Source organism: Jaculus jaculus, chromosome 11, assembly GCF_020740685.1.
Source record: "Jaculus jaculus isolate mJacJac1 chromosome 11, mJacJac1.mat.Y.cur, whole genome shotgun sequence".
NCBI classification, from domain to species: Eukaryota; Metazoa; Chordata; class Mammalia; order Rodentia; family Dipodidae; genus Jaculus; species Jaculus jaculus.
This window is the reverse complement of record NC_059112.1, coordinates 60,870,080-60,886,061: the sequence shown is the minus strand read 5'-3', so window position 1 is coordinate 60,886,061 and position 15,982 is coordinate 60,870,080. Positions and strand designations below refer to the sequence as shown.

General features: G+C 46.8%; 1 protein-coding gene and 1 pseudogene across 1 annotated transcript in view; both read left to right on the top strand.

Moving 5' to 3' along the window:
- Sorcs2 (sortilin related VPS10 domain containing receptor 2) overlaps positions 1 to 15,982 on the top strand; it is a 478,299-nt gene that overhangs the window by 235,439 nt on the left and 226,878 nt on the right. The window lies entirely within an intron of this gene.
- LOC123464389 lies at positions 11,297 to 12,236 on the top strand (annotated as a pseudogene).

Sequence of the window (15,982 nt, the reverse complement as noted above, 5' to 3'; positions counted from 1 at the left end):
GCTGTCGGAAACTTCTAATAGGAAGCCTGCACCCTGCCAACCATGGGCCGCGGGAAGCAAAATGGAGAGAAGGCCCAAGTGTCTAGTTTATTAGCTCAGTGTTTTGAGCAAAGATTAACTCGTTCATTGATGGAGCACATGAGTTTCTACACTGGACCACGAGTGAGCTAGGAGTCTGAACTGAACCTGTGTGTGTAACATTCTGGAGTAGAAGAACAAGATGGCCCCAAACAGTTTTACTGTCAAGTGATACCATAGGGCTGTGACAATGGGCAGGCACTGTGGCAGAGCTGCCAGCTAGTTGGGGAACTTGGAGAAGACTCTCTGTGAAGGTAGGCCGGGGGGGGGGGGGGGCAGCAGGCAGCTTCATGTGAAAGCTGCCCAGCTCTGTATAGACAGTAGCCGGGGCTTGAAGCCCAGCCTCACCCACAGCCTCATTTCCAGCTGTAGGCCAGGTACACAATAGCCTGATACTGTAGGCATGTGGTGGGGTCTTGACCATACAACTGCCCAGAACAGGGCAAAAAGCACACATGGTCCAGTACTTAAGTAACAGGAAAGTGATGGTTATTAGTATCCCACCTGACCATCAGGCCTGTGTGACCCAGCTGACTGGCAGCTGATGTTGGCCATTCTCTTGTGGAAACTGCTCCTAGTGGGGCACTGCTATCACCTGGCATCAGTAGCCAGGCCAGCAGCCACCTTTTCTTTGTGCTGCTGATGCTTTGTTCCCTTTGCAGCCCAGCAGTGGTGAGGTCTCCTCTGAGTAATGTTTGCAGCGTTCGGCTCCCTTCCTCCGAGGTGGGAGTGCGGAGGGGAGGGAGGGGAGGGTCTTTACAGGGTGAGTGACAGGCTGCCTTCCGAGGATGGGGTGGGTGCCGAGCATCTTTGGGGACCTGCAGCACTGGCATTTTCTCATTTCCTCTAATTTTAATGTTTGTCAGAATGCATCTGCCGTCTCAAAGGCCTTGTGCCAGATACAAGCATATACTTCTTTATAAACATACACAATCATCGCAGAAAATGTAGGCAACTCTGTTGGGCGTGGTGGCACACGCCTTTAATCCCAGCCCTTGGGAGACAGGTAGGAGGATTGCTGTGAGTTCAAGGCCAGCCTGGACTACAGAGTGGATTCCAGAGCAAGACCTCACCTCCAAATTAAAAACAGAAAATGTAGGCAATAGTAATTAGTGAAAGGAAAGTTTACCCGAAATCCTACTCACCAGGGTCATGGGCCTGCTTCTTCTAGCCATCACGCATTTATGCTCTCTGCACAGCTCTCAAGGGCAAGTTTCCTGGGAGGCCTGGCTCCTGGTAGCCAGCACTGATAAGCCAGGGGGTGGCAAGGGTTTCTGGTGGGGACTGTCCTTCCATCCTGTAGTGGGAACAGTGAGGAGCAGAGAGATTTGACTTCGGAGCCCCACTGACTTGTCCTGAGATGACTACCTAGATGGGAACATGCTGACTGCCTGGGGCCAGAGTCTTGCACAACCGGGATGTGTCTCCTCACTGACTCTCACTCTGGAGAGAGGACACCTGCCCTTGGCCTCAGCTGCCACATTTGTAAAATGAGGGCTGCACCCCACATTCCCTCATAGCCTGGCTGCCATGGCTTAGAGAGGTTCTAACACAGGCCCCCTGGTGTTTCCTGGGTGCATTCCCACCTCTTGGTGGTCTGTTCTGCCAGACTTGGGAGGTTCACACCCCCACCATTGCAGATAGTGTAAGAGTGGCTTTGAATGGCTCCTGCCCATGGAACTGGCTCAGCCTCCCTGGCTTTAGGTGCCAGGCCTGTGTCCCCTGGCCTGTAGAGCCACCACAGTGTGAGCATGTGTTGGTTCTCACCGTACTTCCTGTCCTCACACCTATGTTCATCTCAGCTGTCCCTTGCAGGGCCCAGGTCTCTATCCTACCACTCTTCACTCCCCTCTCGGAACAGGAGCTGGTTCTCCATCCTCCTGAGCACTGTCATAGGCTCCCATGTGAACCCTCTTCCAGGTGCACAGCTGCTTTCACTAATATGGCCTCGGATGCAGGCATGCTTATGGGGACCTCACCATCTTTGTCAGCCAGAGCCCGTTGTTTATGACCAAAGCTGAACTGTATCCATAGCTCCTCTTCTAAGCTTCAGGGCATGTCTATATTCCTTAGACCAGCTCAGGGCTTGGACTAAGTGGTACTCAAACATCCATTTACTTTAGAAGCATAACCCCCAATAGATGTTAGTATAAACATTGAGGGCTAATATAAGACACCCCACAGTTTGGGGCACTGGGGAAAGATGCAGCAAGTGCACCAAATTATGGAGTGAATGAAGGAGAGAATGAATGCTGTGTGCTGACACAATGTCAGGGCCCACATTTCTTCATAGCTAACCACTTGGCCAGTGGCAATGCACTATATCCTGCTGGCTCCTTCCAGGTTTCCTCATGCCTCCTACTCACCAACAGCATCTTAGAGTTAGTGTTGGGTGCAGGGATTGAATAGTTAAAGCCCTAGGACGTTCTCTGACAGCCAGGGATTTGCATGTGAACATTGTACCCTGTTACCCCTACTTAGTACACCACATCTGAAATCAGGTAGATCTGTGACTGAGCCTTGTCCCCTGTATCTGGGGAGGGAAGCAGAATGAAGTCTAGTGCTGTTGGGAGGCTCTCCAACTCTGACTTCAGGTTCCTGGAGCATTGTAAAGCAAGCTGTCAAGGATCCTCAATGAAGTATAAGGGGTCTGTGCCCACACTGCACACATGGGGCTCTGGCTACGGATGGAGACTCATTCACAGAGGGGCAGGTGTAGGAGAGGTGATCCTCACTGCTGTTGACTGCCGCCTTCTGTGCTCCTCCTCGGGTCTGGCACATGCTGCTATGGAGACACTTTGTGGGATGTGAGCTTCACCACACTGATCTTGCCAGCCCCATCCCACCACCACTCTGGCAAGCTCCAGCCTCCAAAGGGAGATCTGGGGTCCTGGACCCTGATGCCTCTGAGGTTGGGTATCCCATGTGCAAGGTGAGGTTGTGCAGCCCTGTGTGTTAAGACCAGCATGTAGTCTGGGCATGAGATCTAGGGCCTGCTGGCTTTTGGTCCCCAGTTATCTGAGCTGACTGCTGTGGGCATAGAGGGCTCTCAGATGCTATTACAAGATCCATGGATGGTGCCAGGGTTAAATGAGGCACTTTCTTGCCTGCACAATGTGGGGAAGATTCAGAGAAGCCTTCCAGGAGAAAGTTCATCAGAAGAATGAGGACTTTGGAGCATCCAGAGATCTTCCAACTAGTCAGGAAGGTGTGGTGGGGTGAGAAGGAAAACTGATCCTACAGGCACGGCCTCAATGCTGATGCTAGCTCCAACACCATATGGTTACAAGGGAATACCCACTGAGCAGATAGGAAAGGAACTACCTCTATCCAGTCTTTGGTGGCAAGATGGCAGTCCTGGGCTGCATTCCATTAAACAGGACAGTGTGGAGCCTGCTCCAGCCTGAGGGGCCTCATTACTTTCATCATTAGCCTCCCACAGTGAGGACTCCACTGTCTAGAGCTGGCTGGGCTCAGTCAAATCAAAGCACGCTTCCTCAGCTCAGGACATGCAGAGGAGCATGGCCCACCATTCCACCCAGTGATGGGGCTACAATACTGGTCACAAATACATTCTCCCATCACTGTCAATTATAGCCTACTTCATTGATTCCTTTCCCAAAAATTGTATTGAGCCCCTGGCATGTGTGGCCTTCATGCTAGACATGGCAGACAGTTTACCAGGCTAATCCTCCAGGATCAGCTAACCCTCATTCTGGGCTTGATTATTACCTTTCATGGTATTAAGACACCAAATAGAAGGGGCACTAGACATGCATATCACAGACATGTGTGCTAATGGTCAGCTGTGAGAAGCTGCTCCCAGGGCAATAAATACCACAGACAGTGTGCCAAGAGAGCATTAGGAATAGGGACAGTCTCAGGTGCCATGACAGAGGGTCTGCTGCCAGCTGGCCTTGAGTGATGAGGCAGAATGGTGTCCTGAGGAGCCACGGTCCAGTGTGAGGCTTGGATGACTGCAGGGTCAGGAAGATAGCAACATACACGTACACTTCCTGCCATGCAGGCTGATTTCCAGGGTGTTCAGGGTTATGTTAGGAAGAGCCTGCCTTGCTATGGGGTGATCCATACAATGGACTTAGCCCTAGGAGTCCAGTAAGGCTAGAACAGAGGTTCAGGGGCAGAATGCCCATGGCACCTTCTAGAACTTTATAAAGCATAGGTGTGGAGATTATGGGAGGATCCTGGGAGATGCTGGAAGCCCAAGGTAGAAGCAGGCCACAGAGACTTGGAACAGAAGGTGTCACGCTGGAGGCTGTGACAGTGGGTCAGACAGAAGCAAGGCTGGATGTGCTGCTGCTGGATGGCAGGCTGTGTCTTGGTGGGGCAGATCCTATTTGGGACACCATGTCTGGAGGCTGGTACAGTCATCTCCAGGCCAGTGGAGGAAGCCTGGCTGCCATGGTGGCAGGGGAAACTGGAAGATGCCCCTACAGAACAGCACAGGGCTTTACCATACCTGCTTTAAAATAAAACTCCACGTCAAGGTTAATGGTGCACACTTGTCATTCTAGAACTTGAGAGCCTGAGGCAAGAGGATCACTGCAAGTTTAGGCCGGGACTATTCAGTGCATTCCAGGGCAGTCTGGGCCACCACATGAGACCTGTCCAACACATGAAGCAGTCAAACACAAAAAGCTCCCTCTAGCTGTCTTGGGGTACGTAGTCTTAGTTGGGACTCCCCACTTTGCCTGTACTAATGTCTTTTGGTTGATGTTTGCCCTTGGGGACTGGACCTCTGTGAAGTCTCTGTCCATGCCTGCATCTTCAGGTCCTTGTAGAGCCTTGCCTGCTCAATGCTCAGTACTCAGTGATGAGTGAAAGCAGGGGGTGCAGCCTGGTTAGTGAGTAGGAAGCTGTAGGGACAACAACAGCCCAGGTTCCTTGTGGCTCCTGTTCCCTGTTCCTCAGCTTCTGAATACAGCTTAGTAAGCTGGTGGATATCCCACCTCTTGAGTTCTTAAGTAGACTTCCATAGCCCACCCTTGAGTTATTGTGTATATCTTATTCATTTTCTTTATTTTTGCATGTGTATATGTGTGTAATATGTATGTGTGCATGTATTGTGTTAGTATGTGTGTCTGTATTTGGGGGGGGTACATGTGTATGTCTGTGCAATGTGTGGGTGCCAGAGTTTAACCTCAGATATCATCTGCAGGTACACTGTCCACCTTTTTTTTTGACAAGGTCTTTACTGGCTTGAAACTCACGATTTAGGCAAGACTGGCTGGCCAGAAAGCCCCAGGGGTCCTCCTGTCTCTACTCCCCATGGGTCTGTAGGCATGTGTCACCATGCTTGGCATTTATGTGGGTGCTAGATCAAACTCAGTTTTTAGGCTTTTACAGCAAACACTATATTGACAAAACCATCATCAGTCCCATTGGCCAATTCATTGCTAGATAAAGACTTTGGGTTTGCCCTGGGACAGATTTCCACAGCAGGGCCCCTGTCCACAAGGAAGGCATGGGCCAGTGGAAACTCCAACCTGTGAGTCTTACCCTCCTATAACTGAATTCCCATATGTCCACATAGCCACCTTCCCCCATATTCACTTGACATTCTCACCAGAATCCCATCAGCCATTGTGTGATAGCTTACAATGCAAAGGCCATCTTTCAAACAGACTCATGTTCACAGGCACCAGGCCTAGGATTGAAGGTGTGTTTAGGGGATCCAGTTCCACATACAGTATTCCTTTAGGAAATCCCAAGTTGACCCTGGATTGTGGCAGAGGGCAGGCCAGCAGGAAGGGCCTAGGATGGCAGGTTAAAGGAGAGGGACACTGGGTCATGGATGAGCTGCTCATGGGGAGAGGTGGGTCTTTGGCAGCAAGAGCCCTGGCCTTTAGGCAGGAAGAGCTGGTCACAAGGTTTTATGTGGTGACATCCTGACTCTGCTGGAAAGCAGGGGCTGGTGTGTTACAGATTCTACTCAGTGTCTGGGATCAGATATGGGCTAGTGACCAACTGTAGCTTGTGGCTCTGTGTGGGGAAAGAGCAATAGTGATGGTGCTGGCTCGGTATTGGGAGTGGGGACAGAAAAGAAGATGTTGGATTCCAGATCTTGCCAGCCAGCTCTTCCCCCACTGCCTATAGAGCCAGAGCAGTCATGCACAGCACAGATTAGGGTCTATATGGTCTGGGCCCACCCTAGCTATGGAGATGGAGCCGGGAACTAGGGCCACACACTAGTCATGCAGTCTATGCCTGAAATGGGTGGCTGACCCAGGATGAGGGCTGGGGTCCAGCCTTTGCTCTACCCGTGTTGTCCTGGGCTGCGGCCTCACTGCCAGGCCTTTGCCTTCTTGTCAGTGGTGTGAGCAAAGCATTTCCATTCTGCACACTTGAATGGATCATGGGCACAGGGGATGGCATTCAGAAGTGATTCTTCCTGGAGCTCCAGGGAAGTCTTATAGAGCTACCTACAGTGGTCTAATGAGACAAGCTCCATCTACCTGCCTTGTCATGGCCACTGTTCTGTGCTTCTCCATGGGCCTGTGGTTCTCCACTCTGTGGGTCATGCCAAGACTGTTATTTGGAACTCAGTCCCCTAGATGTTGATTTCCATGAGCAATGCAGCTTTGATACTTAACTGGTGAAACAAGAAGGGCTCACAGAGAAAGACAAGGTGTCTGTGTCTTGCATACCTGTTCCCAGGTCCCTTTTTGAGGCCAAAACGAACCACCTGGCTCCCACTACTCAGATTTATCCCATAAAGCATCCCTGATCACTCCCCATGGAAATCTGTGAGCCAAGCCATATTCTCTCTGTCCGAATCACACTCCAATGGGTGTCCATGAACATGTGTCAGGGACACCTAAGTGACAGCTATGGTGAGGACAAGCCTCTAACCTACTCAGCAGGGAGGTTGCCATGGTGAAACTTGAGTCTTTGTGGGAGGTCAGAGGGAGATCCTTGGGGAGACCCAGGAATTTTCCCTCAAAAAGGGATTTGCACAGCCAGTAGAAATGTTAGTGACAGGAAATCCATGCCACAGGGTCACAGCCATGTCTCCTTCCCTATGAGAGCAAGCCTTACTTGCTGTGCTGTGCTGGTTAGAGGACTCCCCCAAGGCCAAGGCCATAGCCACTAGACCCTCAGATCTTTGTAGTTGGAATGTATTTCTTACTGAATAGGGTGGCATGTGACTCTTGTCTTTAGAAGAAAGGGAACCAAGCCATGGTGGTAGACTGTGTGACCATAGGGGCATAGATGGGGGGGGTTATGTCATGGCCAAGTATGCCCAGAATGTCGCTACTACCCAGAGCCAGAGGAAGGAGGGAGGGGCCTCCTACAGCCTCACCGTAGGTTTGAATTTCTTCCCCTTGTGTATGTGAGAACAGGTGTTGTCATGTCTGACCCCCTGAGTCCCAGTGCAGCAGCATCTCTGTGGCAACAGCACAGCACTCCCTGAGGTGAGTGAGCATCACCTTGTTCCTGTGCAGGCCCAAGAACCTGAAGTTGAAAGAGTTGGAGACATATTTGCTCAGGAAGGACTGCATCTAGAAGTTAAGCTCATATGTCTGTAATACTCAGAGAGTTCTGTGTCTGTGGGTGTTAATTTACCACCCTTTTCCAGCTTTTGAGTGTTTTTATATCTTTCTTTTCTTCCCCAGTTCCTTAGGAAAACATACTTCAATAAAAATCACAATATAACAACACATCTCAAAGTAATCTATCCCAAAGGCCCCCTATAATCCACTCTCAAGAACTCCACAGCCTCTGTCATCACCTCCCTCATCACAGAATCCAATCATATTTATAAGGTGATAGATTTAGGTATATGGAGCCTCATATCCTGCTGCTCCCACAAAGGGGCTCCTATACTCACCTGTTTCCTCAGTTCTCTGGTCAGGGACCAGAGTGGCTTATATGGTATCTGGTTCATCTTTCTAGTATTTTATGGACTCTGTCTCTAACACAGCCAGTAGAGCGCCAGATGGGGATGCATTGGGCCATTTGGGAGGGACACTGTCACAGATAAGCTGGCTTTAACTGGACTTAGGGAGCAAAATCACCAAGTGCAATCTCATAGAGACGTAAAAGGATATGGCCAGAGGCGTTAACGACACTGTATCCCTCTGCAGTGGTGAAGCTCTGCCCACTTTTCTCTTCTTTCTACCTCTGTCATGGGTCCAGCTTTCAAAGGAAAACCTAAAATGGTCCCATCTTCTGAGCTGGAAGGCCTTTACACATTGAATGATTAATGTCACTGCCCCAGGCCACTGTCACACCAGCCCTCTATAGTCTTTATTCATTTGTAGTGCACTGTTGCTTAGATCAGACCCTTGCATAGCCAAGGACAGCACTACTTACACACAGTATATGTTGACTGGCTGACCACACAACAGAGTAATTTGGCCCATCCTGGGCTTACAGACTCTTAAGTATAATGATTACATTGTTCTCACCCATTTAGAGGGCTTTGTTGCCTTCCTGAGGGGGCCTGTAGCCTGTGGTCCCTAGGTGAGATACTGGCCTGGTCTAACCCAGCCTGCTCCTTCCATCACTGTGGATAGCTCATCTTCGTGTTAAGCAAATTCCAACTAACATGATGACAGCACCTTCTGGTGGTGTAGCTCTCATCACAGCCCTGAGCCAATCGGTGTCCCCTAACAGAAGCTAGGGCTCCCCAGCTAACTATGCCCTGCCTGTTAATCCCACAAGGAACCTTCCTTTGGAAAGAATCACCCATGAATCCAGCCTGATCTACTGCTATTCTCCCCAGTTGTGGACATACCACACAGACACAGAGGGCTGAAGTTGCTGACCTCAGGTAGATCCACCCATCCTGGGTAGGGGGCACCAGAGTGCTGAGGACAGGGCTGGCTTTCAGAGGAGTAACTTCCTTCTGGGGATACAGTTGTCCAGGCTAAGAGAGTACAGGCATTCAGAGAGAGCCTCCCTGTGGCCAGCTCAGGGAAGCCAGTCAAGTCAGACCACAGAGGCAAAGAGAGGAGCTACATGGGGTGGCATTGGGTTGGAAGGTAGCTAGAGACAAGGAAGAAGGTGCCAGGATCCACATCCCTAAAACGAAGGTTCCAGGCTAGGAAGTGTCCACTCTGCTTCACTGCTCCCTCTCCATCAGGACCACTGGGGATGCCTGTAGACTTTGCCCTCAGCCCAGCTTTAGGACTGCATCTATGGAGAAATTCTTTGATCTTCCATGGAGTTGTTTAGTGTCTGGAGCCCAGCACCAACAGCAGGAACCCCAGTATCTGCTCTGGAAGCTTGCTGAAGTTAAGCCTCATCCATCTGAAGGGGCTCAGGTTTTCTACAGGCTTTGTTTCAGCTCTTAGTCAGCTGTCCCCAGTGGCTACTCTCTAAGCTCACACAGACCCTGGAGCTGTTGTGCAAAGCCAGGTAGCTGGATCCATGCAAGGCTAGACTTGGTCTCTCTCTGGGCCTTTCCCATGGCCATCAAATCAAAGGTCCAGAAACTTAAACCACAGTCTGTTCTTTCTCATTCAAGAGACCAAAAGTCAATTGGAAATAAAGGTGAAGGCTGGGCTGAGCTCTGTTGGCCAGCCTCAATGGAAGATCTTCTGGCCTGTCTTCTGCAGGTGCCTCCAGACCTGCAAGACTGTGGCCTATCACTCCCTTTCGCACCCTGCCACTGTTTCCCATGGCCTTCCCTCAGTGGCTTCTTCTCTCTCTCTCTCTCTCTCTCTCTCTCTCTCTCTCTCAAGGACACTGGTCACTGGATTTAAGGCCACTCAGGATAGTCTCCCTTTAAGGTCTTTGATCTGATTACATCTGCAAAGATGTTTTTTCAAATGAAGTGTGTTCAAGTTTGTGTGAAGTTTCATGTAAGGTTTCTTTTTTTTTCTTTTCACAATTTTTTTTTAATTTTTATTAACATTTTCCATGATTATAAAAAATATCCCATGGTAATATCCTACCCCCCCACACTTTCCCCTTTAAAATTCCATTCTCCATCATATTACCTTCCCATCTCAATCATTGTAGTTACATATATACAATACACTGACACAGGGTAAGAATGAGGGAGCAGTTGGGAAGCCCTGTGGTATTTGGGGACATGATGCTGCTCTTCTTTAGGATGTTACAAATGTAATAAAAGTGCCCGAGTCTTTTTGACCATGTAGCCTAAGGTGTCAGTTGATCAGAGATGACAAGTGGCTGCAGTGCCAAACTGGCCCCAACTCTGCTTGTTCTCCCCAATGCTTTCCCCACCCAAGCTTTCCCCAAGGTTAGTGCAGGTGAAATGCCCATTACCCATATGTACCCTTGCCTTCTGGAGTTAGTGGCCCCAATGTCACATGACAGAGAAGAGAAAGCACAGGATGTTTCAGAAGTTGGGATCTGGAAGCCTCACCATTGCTGGCCTTGCACTGTCCAAAGCTTGGGGTTCATGACCTCTACCAACCTGTTCAGGAGGCTGAGTCATACATAAGCACATTACATTGGATGGGTCCCAACCATCACTGCTCCAGGGAGCTCAGGAGTCTTAGTGGATGAAGACCTGACCCTGACCATGATGACTGAACTCAACAAGAAGATGATGCACTGCCCCCTAATTTTCTCCTAGGTTGTATTTAGGGATTTCCAGAGAATGATTCAAGATTTAGCCAAAAACTCCCGTTTCCAGAGATGCAGTCATTTGTTTTCAAACAAGCAAACAAAAAAATCCACATCCTTTGCTGAGTTTTTCTAGTTCCCATTTGGTTACCTGGAGTCACACAGACAACAGAATGCAACTGGAAAGTGAATGGACACTCTACAGGCCCTGCCATTCACCATGAGGCCAAGACCTTGCCATTCTAGATTTCTCTGAGAGGCTTCCAAGGCCTTCCATTTTAACAATTCTCCACAGTACTGTTGCCTGTAAGACTGATTTCAGAAATCAATAATTTGTTTCCAAATTAAAATTGCTACCAATTAAAAATGCTACCAAATAGAATTTCAAAGGGGAAAGTGCGGGGGGGGGGGTGGAGGGAGGATATTACCGTGGGATATTTTTTATAATCATGGAAAATGTTAATAAAAATTGTGAAAAGAAAAAAAATGCTATCAAATTAAAATTGACTTGGAGCTGAGCATGGTGGCACACACACGCCTTTATCCCAGCACTCGGAATGCAGAGGTAGGAAGATCGCCGTGAGTTCAAGGCCACCCTGAGACTACATAGTGAATTCCAGGTCAGCCTAGACCAGAGTGAGACCCTACTTTAAAAAAAAATGACTTGGACTCAGATGGCTTTCCACCGAAAGCAAGCTTAGTAGATTCAGATGTCTTAAGAATTCTGGTATGCAAGAAGCAAAAAAGTCATCTACCTTGTATGATAGACACAGTGATGCACTGTGACATTGTTTATCATACCACATCCAGATGTATGACAGTGTGACTGGATGGGGACACTGCTCCAGATGATGCAGAAGAGGAATCCTATAGGTAGCTTCATTAACAGGAGAAGACGAGATTTGAAAAAGCTAGCCAGGAGCTTGAAGTTATTGCTTTTGAGTACCCCAAAGAAGTTCATTATATGGCAGAATTTGTCATTCAACAGACTTCTGAGGAGCATGACAAAAATGGTGATGGATCTGTTAGTTTAGAAGAATTTCTTGGTGATTTCCGACAAGACCCAACTGCAAATGAAGATACCAGACTTGTTGAGAAAGACAGATTCATGAATGAGTATGACAAAGATAATAATGGCAATTTTACTCCCCAAGGGCTGTTATGGTGGGAAGTGCTCAGTCATCAAGCATTCCTCAAGAGAAGGTGCTGCAGCTAATTGAGGAGCTGGATTTAAATGTTGACCAAAAGCTCTCTGGAGAAGAGATTCTGGAGAACCAGGACTTGTTGCCTACCAACGAAGTCACAGATTACGACCAGCAGCTCCATGATGAATGGTTCTATCATGACAAGGATGGCTTCTGGTAAGATGGAAGTGTAGTAGCCTCACAAAGCAGCCTGGGGGGAGGGGAATAAGCAGGAAAGCAACACAATAGATTCTCCTACCAAAATGTGCAGGTGTATAAGATTATCAACCACAACAGAAAAGCAGAACAGACCCAGAGCTTCTACCAATCACATGAGCAACTCCCACCAGAGGGCTGGTTGTCCTGGTCCATTGGAAAGAGCTACACATGCTCTGGTCCTGCCTGAGCCAGCTCTAGCAGAATCACAGGGAAGGGTTTCTACACTCACACCAGCTCCATAAAGTCAAAAAAATCTGAAAGAGGGCTGGAGAGATGGCTTAGTAGTTAAGCGCTTGCCTGTGAAGCCTAAGAACCCCAGTTCGAGGCTCAACTCCCCAGGACCCATGTTAGCCAGATGCACAAGGGGGCATACACGTCTGGAGTTTGTTTGCAGTGCCTGGAGGCCCTGGCATGCCCATTCTCTCTCTCTCTGTCTGCCTCTTTCTCTCTTTGTCTGTTGCTCTCAAATAAATAAATTTTTAAAAAAATCTGAAAGAGAACACAGCAGGTACCAACTGAGCAGCTCCTGAAGGGGAAGACAAATGGGACCCACTGAGCAGCTCTGGAACGTAGGCCCTCTCCACAACCTCCCCTCTCCCAGCTGTCAGCACCAGCAGCCACTGGAGACAAGGGATCTCAGCCACACTGCTTCTAGCAGAGCCAATTGGAGCAGCAGATCCACTGGCCCAACCAGCTTAGCCAAGTACAAAGCATAAGTGAGACCAAAAGCCATCTCAAAAGGTAACAGGGCCAGAATACTCTGGATGAATACCCGCCCCAAATTCAGATATATAGGCCTGCTCTGGCAGTGCTAGTTGCACCTTCATGTTAGGGCAGATTGTGGGTTAGATTTGACTGATGTACTAGTGGTCAGCTTTACCACTCTTAAATAAGCTGTGTTTGGGGGTTGACTTGTGTTGTTTTTGATATTTCCTGAATTATAGTGCCTTTCTCTTCCGTCTTTCTTGGGGGTAGGGTCTCACTCAGTCCCAGGCTGCAACCCATTTTAGACCACAAATCTCACCCTCCCAATTGACAGGATTACGGGAGTGGATCAACACACATCCTTGGAGACTTTGGCTTTGTTAGATGATCTGTTTGCTTTAATCCCCACTCTTGCATAAATACTCTTTGCTGGCTTTGATTGAATGTGTATATTGCTCAGTTGAATTTTAGAATTTGCCTATATTTTGCTCCACCCAGACTGCTAGAATACTTGTGTAACAGACGAACTCAACCTAGGGTCATTTCTTGCCACGCCAACTCCAATGGAGTCTACGTGACCTGTTCAGCAGGCCAAGGTGAAAGCTTCAAGGACAAAAGCCTCATGGAAGGACGTGTATTCTCCAGGATTGTAGTGCCTTTTGCTGCTCTCTGATAGCTGTTTTCTTCATTACTACTGTTCTGTTCCTGACACATGACAGCAGCACGATGTTCTTTCACAATTTAGTAAAAATTAGATATGGAACAATTTCCCAAAGTCGAGTCACCTGATGGTGTGACATTTCCTCCAAAGACCCTGATGTTGTTTCAAGCCATAGTCAAAATTCCAAGGACCAGAACCCATCGATGAACCATTACTTTACATAGGAGTGTATAGGAATGGGGATACACTAGTAAATAATGGTGGGAAACATGTTTCTTGGTAATCTTTAACTTTTGTGGACAGACTTGCTAGGTCGAAGCCACCTTAGTGCTTGCTTACATTTTTATGGCATGGTTGAAGGATAAAAATGTATTAGAGTTCTGAAGTCGCCCTGTTAGAACTTTTGTTAAAAATACTTGATGCTTGAAGCAGGCTAAAAATCTAACGTCATTTGTAACCACTGACTAACACTGATTTTGGTGAGATATTAACTATTAAATTTGTAATTGTAATCTTTACTCATGTATTTGTGCCTTAATTCCTGGAACAGGCTATTCATAAAACTGTACCAAACAAAGGTTAAGCTTATGCAGCCAGAATTGTATATAACCTGATGCTCTGCTTCAGTAAAATATACTCAGAAACATTAACCTCCTGTGTGTGTGTGTTTGTCACTTCGCCGACTCCTTGCCCACCTCCCAAGGCCCTGTTTTCCCTCGGACTGGTGGTCCCAGCTTTGCCAGCCCATGGCAATTTCTGCTATTACTCTGGGACTAATATAAGAGGCATCCTTGGTATCTTAGGTTCCTGCTTTGAAGATATATAACACTGGATTTACATATCTAAGAATACAGCAGATAATTAGAAAACCCAAGCATCAAATTAACTCAAGATGCAAAAATCTCTACATTGGGGCTGGAGAGATGGCTTAGCAATTAATTGCTTGCTTGTGAAGCCTAAGGATCCTGGTTCAAAGCTTGATTCCCCAGTACCTATGTAAGCCAGATGCACAAGGTGGCACATGTATCTGGAGTTTGTTTGCAGTGACTGGAGGCCCTGGTGCATCCATTCTCTCTCTCTCTGCCTCTTTCTCTGTCTGTTGCACTTAAATAAATAAAAATAAACAAAAAAATCTCTACAATATAATACAAGAAACATGAAACGATCAAGACAGCTTAATTCCATCAAAAATTATAAATCCATGAGAAAGGACCTCCAGTGAAACTGGATGACATGCTTGACAAAGAATTCAAAAGAGTAATTATATCTATGTTCAAAGAAATTAAAGAAGAAACCAAAGGAATCAAAGAAGAAAACAAAAACCTAAAAGAATCCCAAGAAATCATAGGAAACCAACTTAACGAAATAAGGAGGTCAACACAAGACGTGGATAATGAAATAGAAATAATGGAGAAATACCAATCAGAAATACTATAAATGCAAAACAGAGTAAGTCAAATACAAACACTGTAGAAAATCTCCACAATAGAATAGATCAAGGAAGGGCAGAATATCTAAACTATAAGTCATGGTAGCAGATCTAGTACAGTCCAACAAAGAGAAACATAACCTAATAGGAAGGTATGAATGGGAATTCCAAGGCATTCAGGACATTATGAAGAGATTAAACATGAAAATTCAGGGTATAGTAGAAGGAGAATTTCACACTAAAGGCACAGCTGACATTTTCAACAAATTCATAGAAGAAAATTTCCCCCAAATAAGGAAAGACATGCCAATACAGATACAGGAAGCCTTTATAACACCAAACAGACAGAACTAGAAATGAACCTCTTACCACCATATTATAACTAAACTGCAAACACACAAACCAAAGAAAACTTATTGAAAGCAGTTAAAAAGAAATGTCAACTCACATATAAAGGCAAGCCCCTCAGGATAACAGCAGATTATTCAACAGAGCTTTAAAAGCCAGAAGGGCTTGGAATGATGTATTCCAAGTTCTGAAAGATAGCACTGTCAACCAAGATTACTTTATCCAAGAAAACTATACATCCAAATTGATGGAGAAACAAGGACATTCCACAACAAAAACAAGACAAAGAAATATATGACTGCTAAGCCAGCTATGCAGAAAATACTTAAGAGATCTTTTACACTGAAGAGAAATAAAAACATACATGAGAAAATAGGAAAAAATAAACCATACTGAAATAATAGTTAACACAAGAAAATGAAGGAAAAACAGGAAGCATTACAAAATAAAAAGAATAGCAAGAATAAATTCATACCTTACAATAATAACTCTTTTTTTTTTCTTTTCACAATTTTTATTAACATTTTCCTTGATTATAAAAAATATCCCATGGTAGTATCCTCCCTCCCCCCCCCACTTTTCCCTTTGAAATTCCATTCTCCATCATATTACCTCCCCATCTCAATCATTGTACTTAAATATATGCAATACCAACCTCTTAAGTAACCTCCTCCCTTCCTTTCTATTCCCTTTATGTCTCCTTTTTAACTTACTGGCCTCTGATCCTAAGTATTTTCCTTCTCACACAGAAGCCCAATCATCTGTAGCTAGGATCCACATATGAGGGAGAACATG